Below are 22,547 nucleotides of genomic sequence, written 5' to 3'. Positions count from 1 at the left end.
CGCTTATCAGCAGAGTTTTATTTGAACCACTCTATTTTAGTCCATCACTGCCGACTAGCCGGGTCAATAATAACACGAATAAAACAAATAAAATTATGAATGTTCACAATGTATTTTCATTTTGATTTTCAGGAAGATAATAAGATAACTAATATGTATGAAGCAACAGTTTTTTTTATTTCATGAGCTAACTTAGGCTATTACTTTAACTCTGCCATTCATTTTGCATTGTTAGGTCGCCTTCTACAAATCAAAATGTAAAAAACACAATACAAATAATAATATTAACTATATTAATCATAATAACTCTCACTTTCTTCACACTAATAAACGGTGGTTACAGAAGTGTCCCTTTGCACCTCCTGGTGGTGATTTTGTGATCAGGAAAGAAAGACACATCTGGGATGGCATGAGGGTGAGTAAACGATGAGAGAATTTAAATTTTTGGGTGAACTATCCCTTTAATAAGAAGTACATTTTTTCCAGATAATATTTTAATAATTTCTTTTGGCTTTATTACAATGACAATATAAAAGCCAATGATATAATTTTGCAAACAAGAAGTCTTTATGATGTCATGTTTACTATTTTTCACACACAGGAGGTCCAGGGGAACATCAAATTTGAGGGTCCTTGGCTTCAGAAAGCTTGAAAACCCCTGGTCGACAGTGGTGGCCAAAAATATTGGCACCCCTGAATCTTAAATATGAGCAAAGAAGGCTGTGAAAAAAATTTTGTGATCAAAAAAATCACAAAAATCTAATGTTTAATTGAAGTAAAACAGTTGAAACAGGGGAAATATCTCATCATTAAATAAATATTTTTCCCCAAAACGCATTGGCCATAATTATTGGCACCATTTTATTCAATACTTTGTGCAACCTCCCTTTGCCAAGATAACACTTCTGAGTCTTCTTTTATAATGCATAATGAGGTTGGAGAACGCCTTGCAAGGGACATGATACCATTCCTCCATATAGAATCTCTCCAGATCCTTCTAATTCAGGGGTCCACACTGGTGGACTCTCCTCTTCAGTTCACCCCACACATTTTCTATGGGGTTCAGGTCAGGGGACTGGGATGTCATGGCAGAACTTTGATTTTGTGGTCAGTGAACCATTTTAGTATTGATTTTGATGTTTGTTTTGGATCATAATCCTGCTGGAAGATCCAACTAGGACCCATTGTAAGCTTTTGGCAGAGGCAGCCAGATTTTGATTTTTTTATCTGTTGGTATATGATAGAGTCCATGATGCCATGTATCCGAACAAGATGTCCAGGACCTCTGGCAGAAAAATTAAAGATCCAGCACCACATTTAATCGTGGGCATTGGGTACTACTTCATCTCTGTATACACCAAACCCATCTTTGCTGCCAAAAAGCTCTTTTTTTGTTTCATCTGACCCTAGAACCTGGTCCCATTTGAAGTTCCAGTAGTGTCTGGCAAACTGAAGATGCTTGAGTTTGTTGTTGGATGAGAGCAGAGGCTTTTTCCTTGAAACCCTCCCAAACAACATGTGGTGATGTCTGATATTTTATTTGAGACTTTCTGACCCCAAGACCCAACTAATTTCTGCAGTTCTTCAGCTGTGATCCTTGGAGATTCTTTGGCCATTTGAACCATCCTCCTCACTGTGCGTGGAGACAATATAGACACACGTCCTTTTCCAGGCCGATTCTTAAGATCTCCAGTTGATTGGAACTTCTTAATTATTGCCCTGATGGTGAAAATGGGTATTTTTAGTGCTTTAGCTATTTTCTTATAGCCACTAACCATTTTGTGAATCTCAACAACTTTTTGTCACACATCAGAACTGTATTCTTTAGTCTAACCCACTGTGATTGATGATTAAGGGAATTTGGCCTGTGTGTTACTTCATATTTATACCCCTGTGAAACAGGAAGTCATGGCTGAACAATTTCATGTTCCTAGACACCCAGGTGCACTAAAAAATTTAAAATATGAATGGGAATATACTTAGATATATTTTACTCATAAGAATGTCTAGGGTTGCCAATAATTGTGGCCAACATGTTTTGGAGAAAATATTTATTTAATAATAATCTATTTCCCCTCTTTCAACTGTTTTATTTCAGTTTTGTGAATTTTTTGAATGAAAGATCAAAAGGCTAAACAATGCAGATTTTTTTTTTCACAGCCTTCTTTGCTCATATTTACCAAGGGTGGCAATATTTTTGGCCACCACTGTATATTACAAAAGACTTAGGATTTAGTTTATAATACTTTTATGCGCCTTTCTGTCTTTTTGTGTTCCATGGAAGAAACTATCCCTTTAAGAGGAACTTCAAAAGTCATATGATTGGATAAAAGTCTCTTAATACGCTGGAGCACTCACTGGCCTCAGATCAGAAGGTACAATGGCAGTGCTATCAAATCTTGAACTAATCTTGAAGTAGAGCCAAATAAACTCAGAGATGCTCAGTCATTAAGAGAATATTCCAACTTCTGTTCGTCCCGTTCTAAATCAGTTTGGTTTCCTTAATGTTCCACTTAAGCTTCTGAAGGTTCATCTGGAAGTGGTGTATCTAGGTGAATGTAACCGTGTGTTTTGGTGTCCAGGTTTTTCGTGGGGTTATCTAAGTGGACCAATCAGACAGGAGCAGAGATTCTGGCAGACACATTTAAGGTGAGTCTTAAACTCTTTAAAGGACGGAATGTGGGACAAACAGCTGTGTAACATTTCTTGTTGATAGTAATTACAAGAAAAATATAGATTAATAAATAGTTATTCTAATCATTTTACCCAATATTTGAGTATTTGTTTAAACTATTTGTGTGCTTATTGAAGCATCGCTTGAAGGTTGAGTATAAATCAGGATAAGTCCCAGAGAATTTGTTTTTCTTCGATCTTTGCTAAGTTGTTGTTATTCTGAAACACTAGTACATGTCAGCCACCGAGAACGGAACATTCCTCGTTAATGTCAGAGATGCTTTGAACATCATTGATTTCATAACAGGGGTAAACAAGTCTTTGCCCAGGATACTTGAAGATGCCTTCAAACCCTTATTCTGGACTTGTTATGGAAACTTTTAACAAGATGACCGTGCAAAGATAAGCTCGAGTCGGTAACTGAAAGCAGAGATGCTTGTCGAAAACGTTCATAGTAACGTACAAGCTGAAAACAGTGTTTATAAATAGATCCATTCTTTCCCTTGAAACTTCTAAGACATTTTCTCCTAATTTTGAGGTCTGGAGAACTTTGGGAGGTTTTTTTGCAGTTGGCAAGAAAACTTTTATGAGCTGGTACCAATCAAGTCTCAGCAAAATGATTTTGTAAGTGTCTCACCCATCAGGACTGTGTTTTACAGGACTATACTGTATCCACGGTTCCCGTTCTGGACATACTCAGTCTGAAGAGTTTCTGCAGCATGGCCGGACCGGGTCTCATTGCAATCGGCTCCAGCGAACCCGCCCAGAAAGCCTTAAAGGTATTAGGGCTCAATGACGTGATGCTCATTTATTAATTTTTTTTGTACTGGTCTATTAATTTATGCAATTAAATTAAATTATATTTAATTTAATTAAAAAATCTCAGGTGGTGTAGCTGGGTACAGTAAAAAAAAATCTTCTTAAAAGCTGAAATTCTTGAAAAAAATTAAGTTGATGTTAGTAGTGCAGAATAATCTTTATAATATTTCTTTTAAAAAATAAGCAATGAAACAATGTTGTGTTAAAATCTTATTCATATTTGAACAACTTTTCAACAAATCGTGGTTATCTCAAATAACTGCGGTTATATCAAATAATCGGGATCATCTCAAATAATCACGGTTAGATCAAATAATCGGGGTTATCTCAAATAATGGCGGTTAGATCAAATAATCGGGGTTATCTCAAATAATCGCAGTTAGATCAAATAATCACGGTTAGATCAAATAATCGGGGTTATCTCAAATAATTGCAGTTAGATCAAATAACAGCGGTTAGATCAAATAATCGTGGTTAGATCAAATAATCACGGTTAGATCAAATAATCGCAGTTAGATCAAATAATGGCGGTTAGATCAAATAATCGGGGTTATCTCAAATAATCACGGTTAGATCAAATAATCGGGGTTATCTCAAATAATGGCGGTTAGATCAAATAATCGGGGTTATCTCAAATAATCGCAGTTAGATCAAATAATCACGGTTAGATCAAATAATCGGGGTTATCTCAAATAATTGCAGTTAGATCAAATAATCGGGGTTATCTCAAATAATCACGGTTAGATCAAATAATTGCGGTTACTGCAAATAATCGCGGTTAGTTAAAATAATCGGGGTTATCTCAAATAATCGCAGTTAGATCAAATAATCACGGTTAGATCAAATAATCGGGGTTATCTCAAATAATTGCAGTTAGATCAAATAACAGCGGTTAGATCAAATAATCGCGGTTATCTCAAATAATCGCAGTTAGATCAAATAATCGGGGTTATCTCAAATAATCACGGTTAGATCAAATAATTGCGGTTACTGCAAATAATCGCGGTTAGTTAAAATAATCGGGGTTAGATAAAATAATCGTGGTTAGATCAAATAATCGGGGTTAGATCAAATAATTGCGGTTATCTCAAATAATCGCGGTTAGATCAAATAAACACTTGTAGACGATTATTTAATAATCGTGATAGGTCAACTCACGTCTATTTATTATTATTTAATTTTTTTGGTTTTCTCCCTTTTTCTCCCCAATTTGGCATGCCCAATTCCCAATGCACTCATAAGTCCTCGTGGTGGCGTAGTGACTCGCCTCAATCCGGGTGGTGGAGGACAAATCTCAGTTGCCTCCATGTCTGAGACCGTCAATCTGGCTTGTTGAGCGCGTTACCATGGAGACGTAGTGCATGTGGAGGCTTCACGCTATTCTGTCAACTCACCACGCGCCCCACCGAGAGCGAGAACCACATCATAGCGACCACGAGGAGGTTACCCCATGTGACTCTACCCACTCTAGCAACCGGGCCAACTGGTTGCTTAGGAGACCTGGCTGGAAACTCATGTCTATTTAGGTTGCACGGAAATTATTTTTATACCTTTTACATGACATTTTTAAAGTCATTAAATCAATGTTTTTTAGTTTTTTGTGGAAAATGCTATAAATGAGTTTTTTAAATGCTATGAAACCAACATGGACACAAAGATTGCATTTCATCGAACAAAAAGCATGTGCTATTAACTAGATTTTTAAAAGATTTCTGATTTTTATCACTTCAGACGACCTTATTTGTCAATGACCCATAAACGTCTGTACGTGCGCAACACCAGGGGCCTCATTTATAAATGATGTGCGTAGAATGATCCTAAAAACGAATGTACAGTAATTTCCTAAATGTTCCTACAAACTATTTATAAATCGTCTGTAGTTAATGAATCCCAGTTTATTAATCACAAAATATCTTAAAGCCATTTGCACCTGAACGAGCATTTGGTCTCCACCAACGGAATGATCTCAGATATCTTTATATGGTGAGACAGAATTACTTTTGATATTATTATGATGTTGACATGACGTGTGGATGAGCGCTTATATCACGATTACCACATAAACATGTTTATCTCATGATGTTTCCAGGTTTTTGTCTGTAAAACGTTGTCGAAAAGAAAAATTCAACCCAAAAATGACAATTCTGTCATTATTGACTCTCATCCACACTGGAATGGCTTTTTCCATCGAAAAATGAGTGCTCTCAAATGCTCTCCATTACTGTATTTTTTTAGAAAATGATGACATTGGTAAACTGGTAATTGAGTTTTAAACTAAAGCAGTGTGGTCGTGGCCTAACTTTAAGACCTTCTTTCTTCCGTAGAACACAAAAGCTGAATTTTGAAGACTCTTTACTTACAATGACAGCTTCAAGTTACATCCACCAAACTTTGCACAGACCTTCAGATTGTTCCGACTCGGGTTGCTATGACTTTTCTAATTGATCATATCTACGGTTTTCTTGGAACAGATGATCAAAAATTGATCCATCCATTGTTCTGTCCATCCATCCATCCATCCGTTGTTCTATCTATCTATCTATCTATCGATCTGTCTATCTGTCTGTCCATTGTTCTGTTATTCCATCCATCCATTTTTCTGTCATTTTATCTATCTATCCATGCATCATCCATTCATCCACCATTCTATCTGTCTGTCCATCATTCAGTCATTTAATCCATCCAACGTTCTATTCATCCATCGTTCTATCATTCTATCATTTTATCTGTCTATCCATCCATCAGTCCATTGTTTTATCATCCATCATTCTATCCATCTATAATTCTATCATTCCATCCATCCGTCCATCCATTGTTCTATCATCCATCCATCTTTTTATCTATCCGTACATCCATCAATCATATATCTTTCCATTTGTCCATTGTTCTATCGTTTTATCCATCCATCATTCTATCATTTTATCTATCTATCTATCTGTCCATCATTCTATAATTCTATCCATTCATCCATCATTCTATAAATCCATCTATCATTCTATCCATTGATCATTCTGTAATTCTATCATTCCACCCATCCGTCCATCTGTCCATCCATCCATCCATTGTTCTATCTATCCGTACATCCATCAATCATATATCTTTCTATCTGTCCATTGTTCTATCATTTTATCCATCCATCCATCATTCTATCAATCCACTTATCATTCTATAATTTTATATCTCCATCCATCCATCTGTCCATCATTCTATCCATCCATCCATCCGATGTTTTATCTCTTTCTTTCTATCTTAATTTGTTTTTGTTTATCTGTCTGACTGTTGGGCCTGTAAAGCCTTCAAACTTATAAAATTATTTGTTTACTGTCATGCCAGTTTTTTTCAAGCCAACATCAAAGTTTGTCTTGACAAACTTTACATATCTAGCTGAAATCTGGCATACTATATATATAGGATGTATAGTGTGCAAAACTGGGATTCAGTCTTAAACACAGGCAAATCATCATGTGTTGTGTCTCACTCAGTTTAGCTCAGCGGCGCCCCCTACTGGTGGAGTCTAGTCAATGCTCTCCTGTTAGCTCAAGTTCACACACAGCTCTGTGGGGAATATCTCAGTAATCTGCTGTAACTAACACAACACACTGGCCAAGCATTAAATATGCCTTAAACACCTCCATCTAAAGCCTCATAAACACAAACATAATTACACTGAGGGTGATGTAAGCCGCAATTAAACATTTAGCAGCAAACTATTGTAATGTCTGTAAATCTCAAAATATAGAGTTAGAATGGAGCTGATTTTTTTTTTATTATTATTCTAAAAATGCAGTTCTTTTAGGAGTAGGGTTTGGTTGGTCCGTAGTTATTACAATCAGTTTTTTACTAAACAATAGCAGTGTATGGTAGGACGCCATTTAGATATGTAAGTAAACGTGTGTGTGTGTGTGTGTGTGTGTGTGTGTGTGTAGTATGGTGTGTTTTCATTGGTTAGAGCTTCTCTGTGTTCAGTCTGTTATAATTTGAAGGAAATTTTCCTTCAAAATGATTCAGTGCTACAAAAAAACAAATGGACAGCTCTCACGATTCAACAATGAGCTCATCAGCCTCAAATACTTCCACTGAAATCTCTCTTCCTCATCTTTCTTTCATTACATTTGATATATTTCATCTTTCTTAAAGGATTTTACACTTTTGTAGCATTGATATTTATACCCCTGAAGTCCACTTATCATGTTAGTCAATGTTTCTAACAATAAAAACTCATAATTTAGTCCATATAATTAAAAAGGTTTTTTGCTACTGTACATTTAACTTGAGAAATACCAGAGCAATAGGGAATCGTTAGGAATTAAACCATTTTTATGCCTATTAACGATTCCAGTTCCTTAATGGTTCCATTAACAATTAAAAAGATTTAAAACCATCAGCTCATAAGAATCATCCGTTTGGGGATTAGACTACACTCATTGTGCTGTATGTTTCACGTTGTAGATTCAAAAGACTACTCTGATTGAGCTTTAGATTCAAAAGAACCAGTATATAAGAGTCATTTGTTTTAGAATCGGACTACACTGGTCGCATTGTAGATTCAAAAGAATCAGCTCATAAGAGTCATTTGTTTGGGAATCGGACTACATTGGCCACGCTATAGATTCAAAAGAACCAGTATATAAGAGTCATTTGTTCGGGAATCGGACTACACTGGTCACATTGTAGATTCAAAAGAATCAGCTCATAAGAGTCATTTGTTTGGGAATCAGACTACATTGGCCACACTATAGATTCAATAGAACCAGTATATAAGAGTCATTTGTTCGGGAATCGGACTACACTGGTCACATTGTAGATTCAAAAGAACCGGCCCATAAGAGTCATTCGTTCGGAAATCAGACTACTCTGATTGAGCTTTAGATTCAAAAGAACCAGCTCATAAGAGTCATTTGTTTGGGAATCGGACTACATTGACCACACTATAGATTCAATAGAACCAGCTCATAAGAGTCATTTGTTCGGGAATCGGACTACATTGACCACACTATAGATTCAATAGAACCAGCTCATAAGAGTCATTTGTTCGGGAATCGGACTACATTGACCACACTATAGATTCAATAGAACCATCTCATAAGAGTCATTTGTTTGGGAATCGGACTACATTGACCACACTATAGATTCAATAGAACCATCTCATAAGAGTCATTTGTTTGGGAATCGGACTACATTGACCACACTATAGATTCAATAGAACCAGCTCATAAGAGTCATTTGTTTGGGAATCGGACTACATTGACCACACTATAGATTCAATAGAACCAGTATATAAGAGTCATTTGTTTGGGAATCGGACTACACTGGTCGCATTGTAGATTCAAAAGAACCAGCTCATAAGAGTCATTTGTTCGGGAATCGGACTACATTGACCACGCTATAGATTCAATAGAACCAGCTCATAAGAGTCATTTGTTCGGGAATCGGACTACATTGACCACACTATAGATTCAATAGAACCAGCTCATAAGAGTCATTTGTTCGGGAATCGGACTACATTGACCACGCTATAGATTCAATAGAACCAGCTCATAAGAGTCATTTGTTCAGAAATCGGACTACTCTTGTTGTGCAATAGATTTAGAAGAACTGACTCATGAGAATCATTTGTTAAAAAATATGACTTTTCTGGTCATGCTGTGTGTTTTCACACTGTAGATTCAGTGGAGCGGCAGCGCTGCACACCCTAGTAACTGCCTAGCAACCACTTCTTTCAACCAACAATTTTTTAGTCTGTGTTTTTTTTTTTGTGTGAATTCTGTGGTTTTTGCTGTGAGAACTGTGTAAAGGTTTTTAGTGTTTTAGAGTCAATGATGTTAATGAGCTTAAAGGAACGACACAGTTCATATTAGTTAAGTGCTTTGAGTGTTTTGCATATATTTCATTCAGCAGTTTTCACTGGTGTTCACATAAACACACCGAAAGTGTCCAAACACACACACACATCTGAGGTAAGGTTTAAGCAGAGTTCAGTTCGATCATACTTACTCTGTCATAACACACATCTGTTTCTGTCTCTCTATATCTCTATCTCTCTATCTTTCCACAGATTGCATAAATGACAAATAAAGACATCTGCACAGAGGAATGTGTGTGTGTGTGTGTGTGTGAGGTGGAGTCATTTAGCCTACTTAAAAAAAAAACAATGCAAGGTCTCGCATGATCACGGTCACTGTGAACGAGCTTCTCTCATGCACTCGTGAATGTGCAGTGGACGTCAAGATTTTCACTGAAACATGACTTCAAGGAATATTCTGCATTCAATACAAGTTGAGCTCAATTGACAGCATTTGTGGCATATTGTTGATTACCACAAAAAAAAAAAAAAAAAAAAAAAAAAACGAGGTTCCAGTGAGGCACTTACAATGGAAGTCAATGTTAAAATCCATAAATGTTAAAATACTCACTGTTTCAAAAGTATAGCCACAATACATTAACAATATGCATGTAAACACGATTTTAGTGTGATTAAATCACATGCTAATCTTTTCTGTGTAAGTTTTATCCAATTTACATTCAATTTAACTTAGTTGCCATGACAACTTAAGAGACATTATTCGATAACAAATGGGGCATATGGATATCATCTCTGGACACACATTACACGGAATTTACCAGCTAGTGGCCAGTCATAGACAATTTTAGTCACATAGTGCAAACTTTGGTTGCAATTGCGAGTGATTTCCTCTCAATGTTGTGGAGGGTTGCGCATACAGTAAAAGATCGTTCTTGGGATTTAAGAATCGATATCGAGATCGCTCAAATGAAGATCGCGATGCATTGGAAAATCTACATTTTTACTCAGTCCTAGTACTGAACAGCAGCTCTGAGCAACGAATACATTTTTTAAAAAAAATATCTAAACCAAAACCAACATTTCTGACAGTAACTCCTACAGCGTTCAAGCTGCATCCACCAAACTTGGCACAGACCTTCAGACTGTTCTGACTCTGGTTGCTATGACTTTTCTAACTGATCAGAGTGACATCAGAATGCTCAAATGGGCCTAGAGTATTCAAAAAACTTCAAAAATTCAAATGTAAACAAAGCCTTTAATCTGCTTTCTTTCTTACACCCTGACGCAAGCGGTGCAGCACAATGCGACAAAAGCAAATCACCCCCATTATAATCAATGATGCTGTTTACACTGGATGCATCTGTCGCGTCATGCTTTGTTGCGCCAACAGTAAAACAAATGCCCTGTTCTATTATGCGTTGCACGCGCTGGCGCTACTCATGCCAACAAGATGAACAAATGGTTTAGTATGTTCGCTTTGATACGTCTAGTGTTGACAGGGTGTTACTTAAAGGGCTAGTTGCCCCCCCCCCCCCCCCATCATTAGTTTTTACCCTAATGTTGTTCCAAACCCATAATTTGTTTTCATATATACCCATTGATTTTTAGAAGAATATTTCAGCTCTGTTGGTCCATACAATGCAAGTGAATGGTGGCCAGAACTCTGAAGGTCCAAACATCACATAAAAGCATCATAAAAGTACTCCATACAACTCCAGTGGTTTAATCCATGCCTTTTGATGCTATCCGATTACTTTTAAGTGAGAAACAGACCAAAATATAAATTACAGTTTCTTGGCACGATAATGATTTCAAGCTCGATTACACTTCCTATTCGCAGAGCGCTAGATGTTGCTATAGGAAGTGCAGTCGAGCTTGAAATCATGATTGCCATGGAGACTGCTGATCTCGTTTTAGGGTTTAAGGTGTTATCCTCCTGAGACCCCCGCGTGACTGCTGTGTGCACGTTTTCCATTTCCCTTTTTGATTTGTAACTGTAGCACCTAATAAACAAGCACAAAAAATTCAAATAGTTAAAAATCGATGTCCACATATGTGGACAGCGGAACTCAGTTGGGAAATTTTAAGTAATACAAACTTATAGAAAGTCTGATTTTTTTTTTAATAAAATAGTTTATTATGTGTCCAGGTGTGTTGGGTATTCATGTTTTTGAGATGTTATAGACATTACAGCTGATTTTCTATAAAGCTAAATAAATCATTCTGATTGAAAGTAATGGCTATCATCATCAAATCACTGCCAACCATGTTAAAATAACATTTTGCATTATGAAACTGAACTTTTGACCAGATGTTAGAAGTGAATACACTAGGCTGCATAGAGAGCTATAGGATGCTCCCTATTTAGCGAATGACTTAACCTCCAGTGTGCTGTCTGTCTGCACTGGTCTCAGAACAGTTCGAAATGCACCTTATTTTCATCCTAACTAATGTTGAAAGTTATTCAAAATAACAAACATGTTTTTTCAACTTTTGAGGGAATAAGGTCCCATTTTCCACATATGTGGACTTCATGTTTATCAGTGAGCTGACGCACGAGAAATGAACTGATTTTTTAAAGCAGCACATTAAATGAAACTAGAGACGCTACTCTTTACAATCAAACAGGTTTTAATGGAAAAACCTAAAGAGGTTTCTTATCAGAGGCACTTTTGTTGGCGCTGCACGCATAGTAGCGTTTCGTGGAAATCGGCAGCATGCTGTTGTGTCATGTGATGTGTTGCGCCAGAAGTTTAACCCTTAAATGACAGTGTAGAGTGTTGTGAACCGTATTGAATCAGTTTAAATTCATTTAGATTACAGACAAAATACAACGTCCACACATGTGGACGCAGGGTCGCATGCGGGTAATATCCTTTCTGTTCTTTACAGTCAGTTGTTGATCAAAAACAACAACAAATAAACATTTAATTCTAATCATACATAGCATGGATGAGGTAAAGCCATTTGAGTCTCTATACGATCATTTACAGATGCTCTTTACAGAACTGATGGTTTTCTTAAAGAGACAGTACCTGTTTTTAGCACATTCAACAAATCAATATAAATACTTTATGCATTTTAAAAAATTATGCAATTAAACAATTAAACATGTCACAAAATATAATATATGCAGTATGTTATTTATTGATACATGGGTTTGTCATTTTTAAAAAGCTAAAATGTGATCAAAATGGTATAAAACGAAGTCTAGTGTGACCACACCGTGAACCTGATGTCTCTCTCTCTCTCTCTCTCTCTCTCTCTCTCTGTAGATCATGCAGCAGATGAGCGATTATAAATATGACAAATTGACGGTTCCTGGTGATTTGGCAGCAAAATGTGTCTACATGAATCTGCCCAGTAAAGGTCACGTGCTGCTTCACTGCACACCTGAGGAGTATCCTGAGAGCGCCAAGGTAACACGCACCCATATCTACACATAAGTGTGAAATCTCCTTTTTTAGTTATTCCTTTTAACTCATGTACGGTATATTTTGTTGATGTTAAGGTTCTTTCGGAGATACAGGGAGGTGTCGTAGTTTTGGTTGTCTAAAATAATCTCAAGCCAAAGTCAGAGATACTTGCTGTTATTTCAGGAGAGCGAGAGAAGATTTTGTTCTTGGAGAGCTCGTAGGAAAACGCTGCTTGCTCTTGGAGAGACTCCATGAAATGACACATTTCTTTATGAGACTTTGAGATGGTGTAATGTTGCTCTCGGTATTTTCTCCTGACGGCGTCCGAGAACTGCTCAATTGCTTTCATTTTAACACCACACAGCTGCGCGTTCCTTCGAAACCGCACAGAGGTCTGTGTTACACAACTGAACACACTCCTATTCAACCTTAATTACACAACACTTCCATTTATTATGCACTTAAAGGAATATTCCAGTTTCAATGCAGCTTCAGTATGAAGTGTGTTTGGAAGGTGTGACAAACTTAGGTGCTGATACACATGTCTTTGATGTCTGACGTTTTGTTTGACGTGTTGCAGGTGTTTGAGAAACTGAAGGATCACATGCTCATCCCAGTGTCCAATCAGGAGAAAGTGAAGGTGGATGGAGCTCTGACCTGCTGCTCTGTGCTCATCAACAAGAGGAAGAAGATCTGACCGTCCCGAGACACGTGACCTCCTCACCTTTATGAGAGTCACACTGAAAGCCATATTCTGTATTTCTACCACTAGAGGGCTCTAAATGTATGATATAACAATGGGCTTCATTCATGAAACACAAGCAGAACAAATCTCTGTGTTTTTTTGATTAAGCTGAGTGTGACACTTTATGTAATATGAGAGTAATGCGACAATGGAATGGAAAATTTCTGTGAAAACGTTTGAGAAAACATTCTCGGTTGAATTAACAGTATTGTGACCATATAATGTGACAATGGTGAATTTCTGTGAAAACGTTTGAGAAAACCGTTCTTGTTTGAACCAAATGAAAATGTGTTATTTGAGAGTAATGCTACAACATAACGTGACAATGGCATATTTCGGTGTAAACCATTGAAATTAAAATGAATTAAATGTGAAAATGTATGTAATTCAACAATATAATGTGACAGTGACAAATTTCGGTGTAAACTGTTAAAATCGAATTGAATTAAACGTGACACTATATGTAATTTAAGAGTAATTCAACAACATAATGTGACAATGGCAAATTTCTGTCTAAATTGTTAAAAAAAATTCTTGGTTGAAATAAATGCGACAATATAACATGACTGGCAAATTTATGTTTAAATTGTTTTTATGTAATTGAATTAAATGCAACAATTTAAGTAATTTAAGAGTAATTCAGCAATATAATGTGACTGGCAAATTTATGTTTAAATTGTTCTAATTGAATTGAATTAAATGCAAAAATGTATGTAATTTAAGAGGTTAAATTAAATGTGATAATTTATGTAATATGAGGGTAATGCGACAATATAATGTGACAATGGCAAATTTCGGTGTAAATTATAAAAACAAAATCATTGGTTGAATTAAATGCAACAGTTTGTAATTTAGAAGTAATTCGACAATATAATGTGACAATGGCAAATTTCGGTTTAAATCGTTCAAATCAAATTGAATTACGCGACAATTTATGTAATTTAAGAGTAATTCAACAATATAATGTGACAATGGCAAATTTCGGTTTAAATCGTTCAAATCAAATTGAATTAAACGCGACAATTTACGTAATTTAAGAGTAATTCAACAATATAATGTGACAATGGCAAATTTCTGTGTAAACTTTCAAAAAAAAATTCTTGGTTGAAATAAATGCGACAATTTATGTAATATAAGAGTAATGCGACAATATAATGTGACAATGGCAAATTTCGGTGTAAATCATTCAAATTAAATTTAATTAAATGTGACAGTTTATGTAATATGAGGGTAATGTTACAATATAATGTGACTGGCAAATTTCAGTTTAAATTGTTCAAATCGAATTGAATTAAAAGCGAAAATTTATGTAATTTAAGAGTAATTCAACAATATAATGTGACAATGGCAAATTTCGATTGAAATCATTCAAATCAAATTGAATTAAATGCGACAATTTATGTAATATGAGGGTACATTTACATTTATGCATTTAACAGATGCTTTTATCCAAAGTGACTTACAGTGCACTTATTACAGGGACAATCCCCCTGGAGCAACCTGGAGTTAAGTGCCCTGCTCAAGGACACAATGGTGGTGGCTGTGGGGATTAAACCAACAACCTTTTGCTTACCAGTTCAGTGCTTTAGTCCACTATGCCACATTATATAGGGTAATGCTACAGTATAATGTGACAATGGCAAATTTTCGGTGTAAATCATTGCATTCATTCTGCTTGCGTTTCACAATCGAGGCCCATTGTGCATGTTATTTACAGAATTATTTTTTTCTTGAGGGTTTATGTTAACAGTCCTGAACAACAATCATGTAAAAATAATATAAATATATAATATATATAAAAACACATTTTAACTCTATATCTGATGATGGTTGGCATTTATTTTTCTAAGATTCATGGGATATTTCTCTACATCTAGGTTGACAAACGTCATAAAAGTGCTTTTATTGAGAAACTCTAATAGAAAATGTTAAGATATTTGGAAAAGACAATGCAAAACATGAGAACGATCCTTTGAGTGAGTGAGCATTGATTTAAATATTTCTTGTGCATTTCTACGGCTCCTCATCTACAATACTGTCAGGTTCTTGTGCGCAATTCCAGCGTTTGTTTGGCTCTACAGTTTTGGGTCTTCTTAGTTCACTCAATTTAATTCTGAATCATTTACTCACTCTCATGTCATTCCAAACTCATATGCTTTTCTGTGACAAAACGCGACAAAAAACAGTTCATAGTGATCGCATCCACCAAGCTCCAAAAATAACAAAAAACTAACAACAGACTCATAAAATGAGTCATATTTAGAGCTTGACAGCCCTCATCCATTTTTCATTCCATGAAAAGAGCTGCATGAACATTCTGCCTAGCATCTCCTGTTGTGTTCCTTTGAAGAAAGAAAGTCGGAACGACATGAGGGTCGAGTAAATGATAACAGAAATGTAATTTTAGGATGAACTCTCCCTGGATTGAAAGAACCAGGCGGGGCAGAAAGGCAGTTTCATAGCTTCTTCCTGACCCTCAGGTCATGTGACGTTGGTGCTGAAAGGGGATTGGACATCCTTAAAGCATTGATTAGACAAATAGTGGCTTAAGAACTCAATATATTGTTTGTTTTATTCTCATGTCATTGAACAAGCCTATAGTTGACAGCAATCTGTTTTGCATTGAGTTTGTCAATGGGTCCAGTTCACAAAGTAGGCATTCTCGTGTTCCGTCTGCGCTATTTTAATTGTTGCTCAATGTACATATAGGGTTGCCACCCGTCCCGTAAAATACGGGATCATCCTGTATTTAAAGATAAAATGATTTTGTCCCGTATTTAAGCTGGTCAGATGGTGTCATGGTGAAATCGTTCCAGATTGCCAATTTAACATTGATATAAGTTGGAAAATTTGCCTATGGTGGGTAAGGGACCATCTGAGAAGTCCACACATCATGCTAAAACATGCTAATACTGTGGAGGGTGTGGTAAGGGGCCGTCTGAAAAGTCCACACATTGTGCTAAAACATGCTAATACTGTGGAGGGTGTGGTAAGGGACCGTCTGAAAAGTCCACACATTGTGCTAAAACATGCTAATGCTGTGGAGGGTGTGGTAAGGGACCGTCTAAAAAGTCCACACATTGTGCTAAAACATGCTAATGCTGTGGAGGGTGTGGTAAGGGACCGTCTAAAAAGTCCACACATTGTGCTAAAACATGCTAATGCTGTAGAGGGTGTGGTAAGGGACCGTCTGAAAAGTCCACACATTGTGCTAAAACATGCTAATGCTGTAGAGGGTGTGGTAAGGGACCGTCTGAAAAGTCCACACATTGTGCTAAAACATGCTAATGCTGTGGAGGGTGTGGTAAGGGACCGTCTGAGAAGTCCACACATTGTGCTAAAACATGCTAATGCTGTGGAGGGTGTGGTAAGGGACCGTCTGAGAAGTCCACACATCGTGCTAAAACATGCTAATACTGTGGAGGGTGTGGTAAGGGACCGTTTGAAAAGTCCACACATCGTGCTAAAACATGCTAATACTGTGGAGGGTGTGGTAAGGGACCGTCTGAAAAGTCCACACATCGTGCTAAAACATGCTAAAGCTGTAGAGGGTGTGGTAAGGGACCGTCTGAAAAGTCCACACATCGTGCTAAAACATGCTAATGCTGTAGAGGGTGTGGTAAGGGACCGTCTAAAAAGTCCACACATCGTGCTAAAACATGCTAATGCTGTGGAGGGTGTGGTAAGGGACCGTCTAAAAAGTCCACACATCGTGCTAAAACATGCTAATGCTGTGGAGGGTGTGGTAAGGGACCGTCTAAAAAGTCCACACATTGTGCTAAAACATGCTAATACTGTGGAGGGTGTGGTAAGGGACTGTCTGAGAAGATTTGGAATGATATGAGAGAGTAAATTGTGACAGATTTTTCATTTCTTGGTGAACAAACCAAGCCATTTAAGTTTTTAGATTTTAAGAAATTAGATTTTTATGAGCCATAATTCTGTTTACACCCCGATAACACTGTGTCTTTGACCTTTTGTAATGATTTATTTTGTGTGTTTTTTAATAAAACATATTGTGAATTTGGAATGGGTATGTATTGTGTTTTATGTTATGTAATAGTTTATGATGAAGCTTAATTCCTTCTGCTGCTCATTTGTGTCCAGTTCAGATGAAAATAAAAAACATGAATGTCATTTCTTCCATAGACTTGTAATAAAATCCTTCATAAAAGAGTTGTGAGCCATGAAACATAGCAACCAGCTCCGAGGTGAATCACAACATCATGAACTTTGTTTTGAGGCAAAAAAAGGATTTGAAAATCGGACATAAAGACAACGGTACAAGGCTGCGTACTTACCGTCTTTCATGGGGGCACAAACTACAATCCCATGAGGCACTGCGAATGATGTCATAGAATAAAAAATGATGGGAATATACAAAACTATTGATTTTAGGTTGTTGATTATAAGTATAGAAGCAGTATATTTTATGTTTATTGCTAAATATCCCAATATGTACAAATATATAAGTAGTTTAAGTGTGAAGGGAGACCGAACCGATTACCTCATTCGGTCGCTCCGAGTCACATTTCGCGGGTTTCGATGGACGCGGTCCTCTGATTGGTGGATCTTTCTCTGCTGTACCATGGGTAATGTAGTTGTTTACCAATTCCGCTATCAAACACGACTTTTAAACAATTGAGTTGTGATAACGCTGACAGATGGCTCCAACGGAAGCATATACCATCGATGAACAACCTCGGAGCTCACGGTAAGTCTGTCTTTAAAGGTTTATAAGTTATCGTTGAAAATCAATTTTTCTATAGGATAAATTAATGGGAGTTGTTGCGCTTTCTTCCTGCAGGGGGCGCGTGGCGGCTCACAACCCGAATCCTCCACTGAGCTGCATTCAAATCTGAAAACGGGTTTAGTCTTATTTTAAACATTTGTACACTATAACGCACAATTATTTAAACGTGTTCATTCCGTGGACTGTTACCTGAGATACATGTTAACGTTCACCCCAACAAAAACTGTGATTGGTCCAACTTAACAACGGTGAGGAAAGTAACACAATAATAATATGGTAATAATTTACATCTGAACATTGATAGTGAGTAACTTTAATAGACACTGAATTGAAAATATACAGTGAGAATCACAATTTATAATTGAACTTGACCAATAAATTCTACAAGTTTCTAATACGGCATCATCGCACGCCGGATTCAACATGGTTGTTGAGTTGTTATTGATCCGCTGTTCAGAATAAACCCCAAATCACTGAATACGACCGTCATGAGCGATGAGAAGAACATAGACGCTCGTAATTTCTTCATGGGGTTTGATGATTTTGAGCGACAGCAGTAGTGATTCCGACATGAATGAGTCCAGTGAGAAGAGCCGAACCGAAACGGAGCCGTCAGGATCATCTGAACCGAAGAGCCGCAAACGAGCATCCGAACCGCTGCCGAAAACTGACGATCTTTTCCGTTCCGTCAGCTATCCCGCATCCTCTGTAACCCGCTCAATAAAGCCATAGACTGGGACAGAAGAACCGTCAAAGCGCCCGAGGAGGTGAGAAACAGAATCAAATCTGAACTCTTCGATCTGAAGCACGTATATCAACATGGTATATTGATGTCCGATTCGCCAAAAAAGAATCGGTTCAAAGAATTCGCAAAGTGCATCACTTGACCGTAAAGGATGTAAGATGTGATATCGTTGATCATTGGAAATAGTTATTAAAAATTAACATTCTTATAAACAGTGTTGGGTGTAATTCATTACTAAGTAATTAATTACTGTAATTAGTAAAAGTAAAGTAAGGGATTACTTTTAATTTTAAGTAATTTAATTACAGTTACTTCTGATGTAATTGCGTTAAACACTGTATAGACTGTAGAACAATTCTATATAAAACAATAGTGAATTTAAAATCGCAATTTAACGTCTGATGAATAAAATGTATGTTTTCTAATTTAGCGCTGCCCCCTTAAATTTTTGGCCAGTTCATGAATAATTTATTTGATATTATATTATTTATTTGAAAGAATTAAAATAACAATTTCATGTCTATCCTTGTATTTTTCATCTGGACGAGGTTGATCAATGTTTTAGAAAGTAATTAGTAATAAGTAATGCAAATACTTTTCAGACAGAGTCATTATTACAGTAATCTGATTACACTGTAGAAGATGTAATTAGTAGTTAGTAATTAGTTACTTTTTTACTTACACAACAGTGCATATATATGAATATGGTATATTGATGTCCAATTCGCTAATAAAGAATCGGTTCAAACGATTCGCAAAGTGCATCCCTTGACCGTAAAGTATGTGAGATGCGATATCGTTGACTATTGGAAACAGTTATTAAAAATTAACATTCTTATAAATATTGTTAACTCAGTGACGTTCTTAGTAAACTTGTTAGAAAATTAAACAACAATGATGCAATGATAATGAAAACATAGTGATAAACGGCAATTTTACAACAAAAATTTAACACAAAATGTTGCATGGGGGCTCGGTTGTGCGGCAGTTTTTCAACCGACTTTTTTAAATGAACCGTCTGTACGAACGATTCGCTAAAATGAATCGGACTTCCCAACGCTAACATGGTTACTCTGCAGATTACCACAGTATTACCAGCCTTCACTGTAACATGGCAATGCCATACTAATTTCTGTGAGAGATTAGGGCTGCATAATTAATCAGAATACAATTGAAATCGTAATATGACCTTATGCGATTATTAAAACGGAAAAGGCTGCGATTTTACTAACCTTCCTATTCTGTTTAAGAAGGGGTGCTTATTTCACTGTTCGAGTTCATTTTTGCACGGAAACAGTACAGGTCTAACTTAAAAAAAATAATCGATTTCACTTATTTTCATATGCAAATAAGCAAATTTATGTAACTTCAAAACAGTAATAGTTTACACTTCGATAAGTTGAAACATGTAGAAAATATGAGAATGTGTCATGTATTGGGGGGCAGATTGCTGCCATCTGGTGAAAAAAGAAAAATAACATGACTTGAAAATCATGTTATGACAGTTATAGCCAGTAGGTGGCGACAGTGTTTTATCACATATTATTCATTTGGATATATATTTAGATATTATCAAACTATTGTTTGACAGAGTTTATCATTTCATTTTTTATCTGTTTTGAAATGTCAGTTTTTGCAATAATGTCACATTATGCTTACAGTTAAACCTGACCATGGTGTTACAAAGAGAAGACATAGAATAATATATATATATTTTTTTACCAGTCATTTATTTCAATCTTAAAACTCAAAGTAAACTATTAACAATGTCAAGAAAATAAACAGAAACGAACAGCAATGGTCTGTGAAAATTCAAACTCTGTGTGTGCGTGTGTGTGTAAGTGTATATGTGTGTGTGGGGTGGGGGTTGCACTCTTATAGTCTGTGTGTTGTTTTCTGCTTTGTGGCTGATTTATATATTTTATTTGGCAAATCAAACAAAACAATTGCTCTGTTTTTAAGTCTTTCCCATTTATTTCCTATGGTCGGTCAATTTTGACCCGAGAACAGTAAGACTACGACCACTTAGACTTACCAAGTCCATTTGTGTGTGTGTGTGTGTGTGTGTGTGTGTGTGTTCAGATGTTAAATAGAGAAGCCACCGAAGTCTTGTACTGGTCAGATAAACAAAACCATTTTTTTTTACATCGTAAAAATGACTGAACAGTATAGGAAAGTTAGATATATAAAAAACTATCATACCGCAGTTCAAATCGCAGTATTTTTCAAAATAATCTTGCAGCCCTATATGAGATCTAACTATTTTGTTTATCTCTCGATTTCAGTTTAATGTGCTTCATTGGCAAGACAAATAACTGTTCTTTTGTATTGTGAAATCATGAAAATAGTGCAAAATGTCCTAACAGTAATCATTACAATAGATTCTGTGGTGGCAGAAATCGTACAGCTTTTTATGTTTGTGTGTGTGTGGTTGTGTATGTGTGTTAGTGTGTTGTGTATGTTAGTGTGTTTGTGTGTGTGTTAGTGTGTGAGTGTATGTGTTAGTGTGTTTGTGTGTGTGTTAGTGTGTGAGTGTATGTGTTAGTGTGTTTGTGTGTTAGTGTGTTTGTGTGTGTTAGTGTGTGTATTAGTGTGTTGTGTTTTTGTGTTAGTTTGTGTGTGTGTTAGTGTGTTTGTTAGTGTGTGTTGTGTTTGTGTGTGTGTGTGTGTGTGTGAGTGAGTGTGTGTGTTAGTGTGTTTGTGTGTGTATTAGTGTGTTTGTGTGTGTGTTTGTGTGTTAGTGTGTTTGTGTGTGTGTTTGTGTGTTAGTTTGTGTGTGTGTTAGTGTATTTGTGTGTGTTTGTGTGTGCTGTGTTTGTGTGTGTGTGTATGTTAGTGTGTGTGTGTGAGTGAGTGTGTGTGTTAGTGTGTTTGTGTGTGTTAGTGTGTGTAAGTGTGTGTATTAGTGTGTTAGTGTGTTGTGTTTGTGTGTGTGTTTGTGTGTGTTAGTGTGTTTGTGTGTGTGTTAGTGTGTGTAAGTGTGTTTGAATGTGTATTAGTGTGTTTGTGTGTGTGTGTTAGTGTGTGTGTTAGTGTGTTTGTGTGTGTGTTAGTGTGTGTAAGTGTGTTTGAATGTGTATTAGTGTGTTTGTGTGTGTGTGTTAGTGTGTTTGTGTGTGTGTGTTTGTGTGTGTTAGTGTGTGTAAGTGTGTGTATTAGTGTGTTAGTGTGTTGTGTTTGTGTGTGTTAGTGTGTGTGTGTGTATTAGTGTGTTAGTGTGTTGTGTTTGTGTGTATTAGTGTGTTAGTGTGTGTAAGTGTGTTTGAATGTGTATTAGTGTGTTTGTGTGAGTGTGTTTGTGTTTGTGTGTGTGTGTGTGTGTTAGTTTGAGTGTGTGTTTGTACCGACGCTGTACTGCCACTAGGTGGCGCCACAGACAATGATTTTATCTCTTGTGCTTTTAAAGTAGTTTTGAGGAAAGATCAGGTGGTTCAAAAGGATCTTCTTTCGGTCTGGTATGTTATTATAGTGTGTAAATGATTAATTCATCTCAAGTACACCTTCAGCCTTTTGGTTGCTTTTTGCAGACATCATTGATGTCTGAGATAGACTTTCAGTTGTAAGACATCAGTGGAAGTTCTCTTGAAATCATG

General features: G+C 36.5%; 1 pseudogene; it reads left to right on the top strand.

Annotated features, from left to right (window-relative positions):
- Positions 1-13,431, top strand: part of LOC127418543 (N(G),N(G)-dimethylarginine dimethylaminohydrolase 1-like) — a 71,889-nt pseudogene extending 58,458 nt beyond the window's left edge.
- The last annotated feature ends 9,116 nt before the right edge of the window (positions 13,432-22,547 follow it).

Source organism: Myxocyprinus asiaticus, chromosome 28, assembly GCF_019703515.2.
Source record: "Myxocyprinus asiaticus isolate MX2 ecotype Aquarium Trade chromosome 28, UBuf_Myxa_2, whole genome shotgun sequence".
NCBI lineage: Eukaryota > Metazoa > Chordata > Actinopteri > Cypriniformes > Catostomidae > Myxocyprinus > Myxocyprinus asiaticus.
The sequence above is the reverse complement of the archived record's forward strand: the minus strand, read 5'-3'. Positions and strand labels throughout refer to the sequence as shown.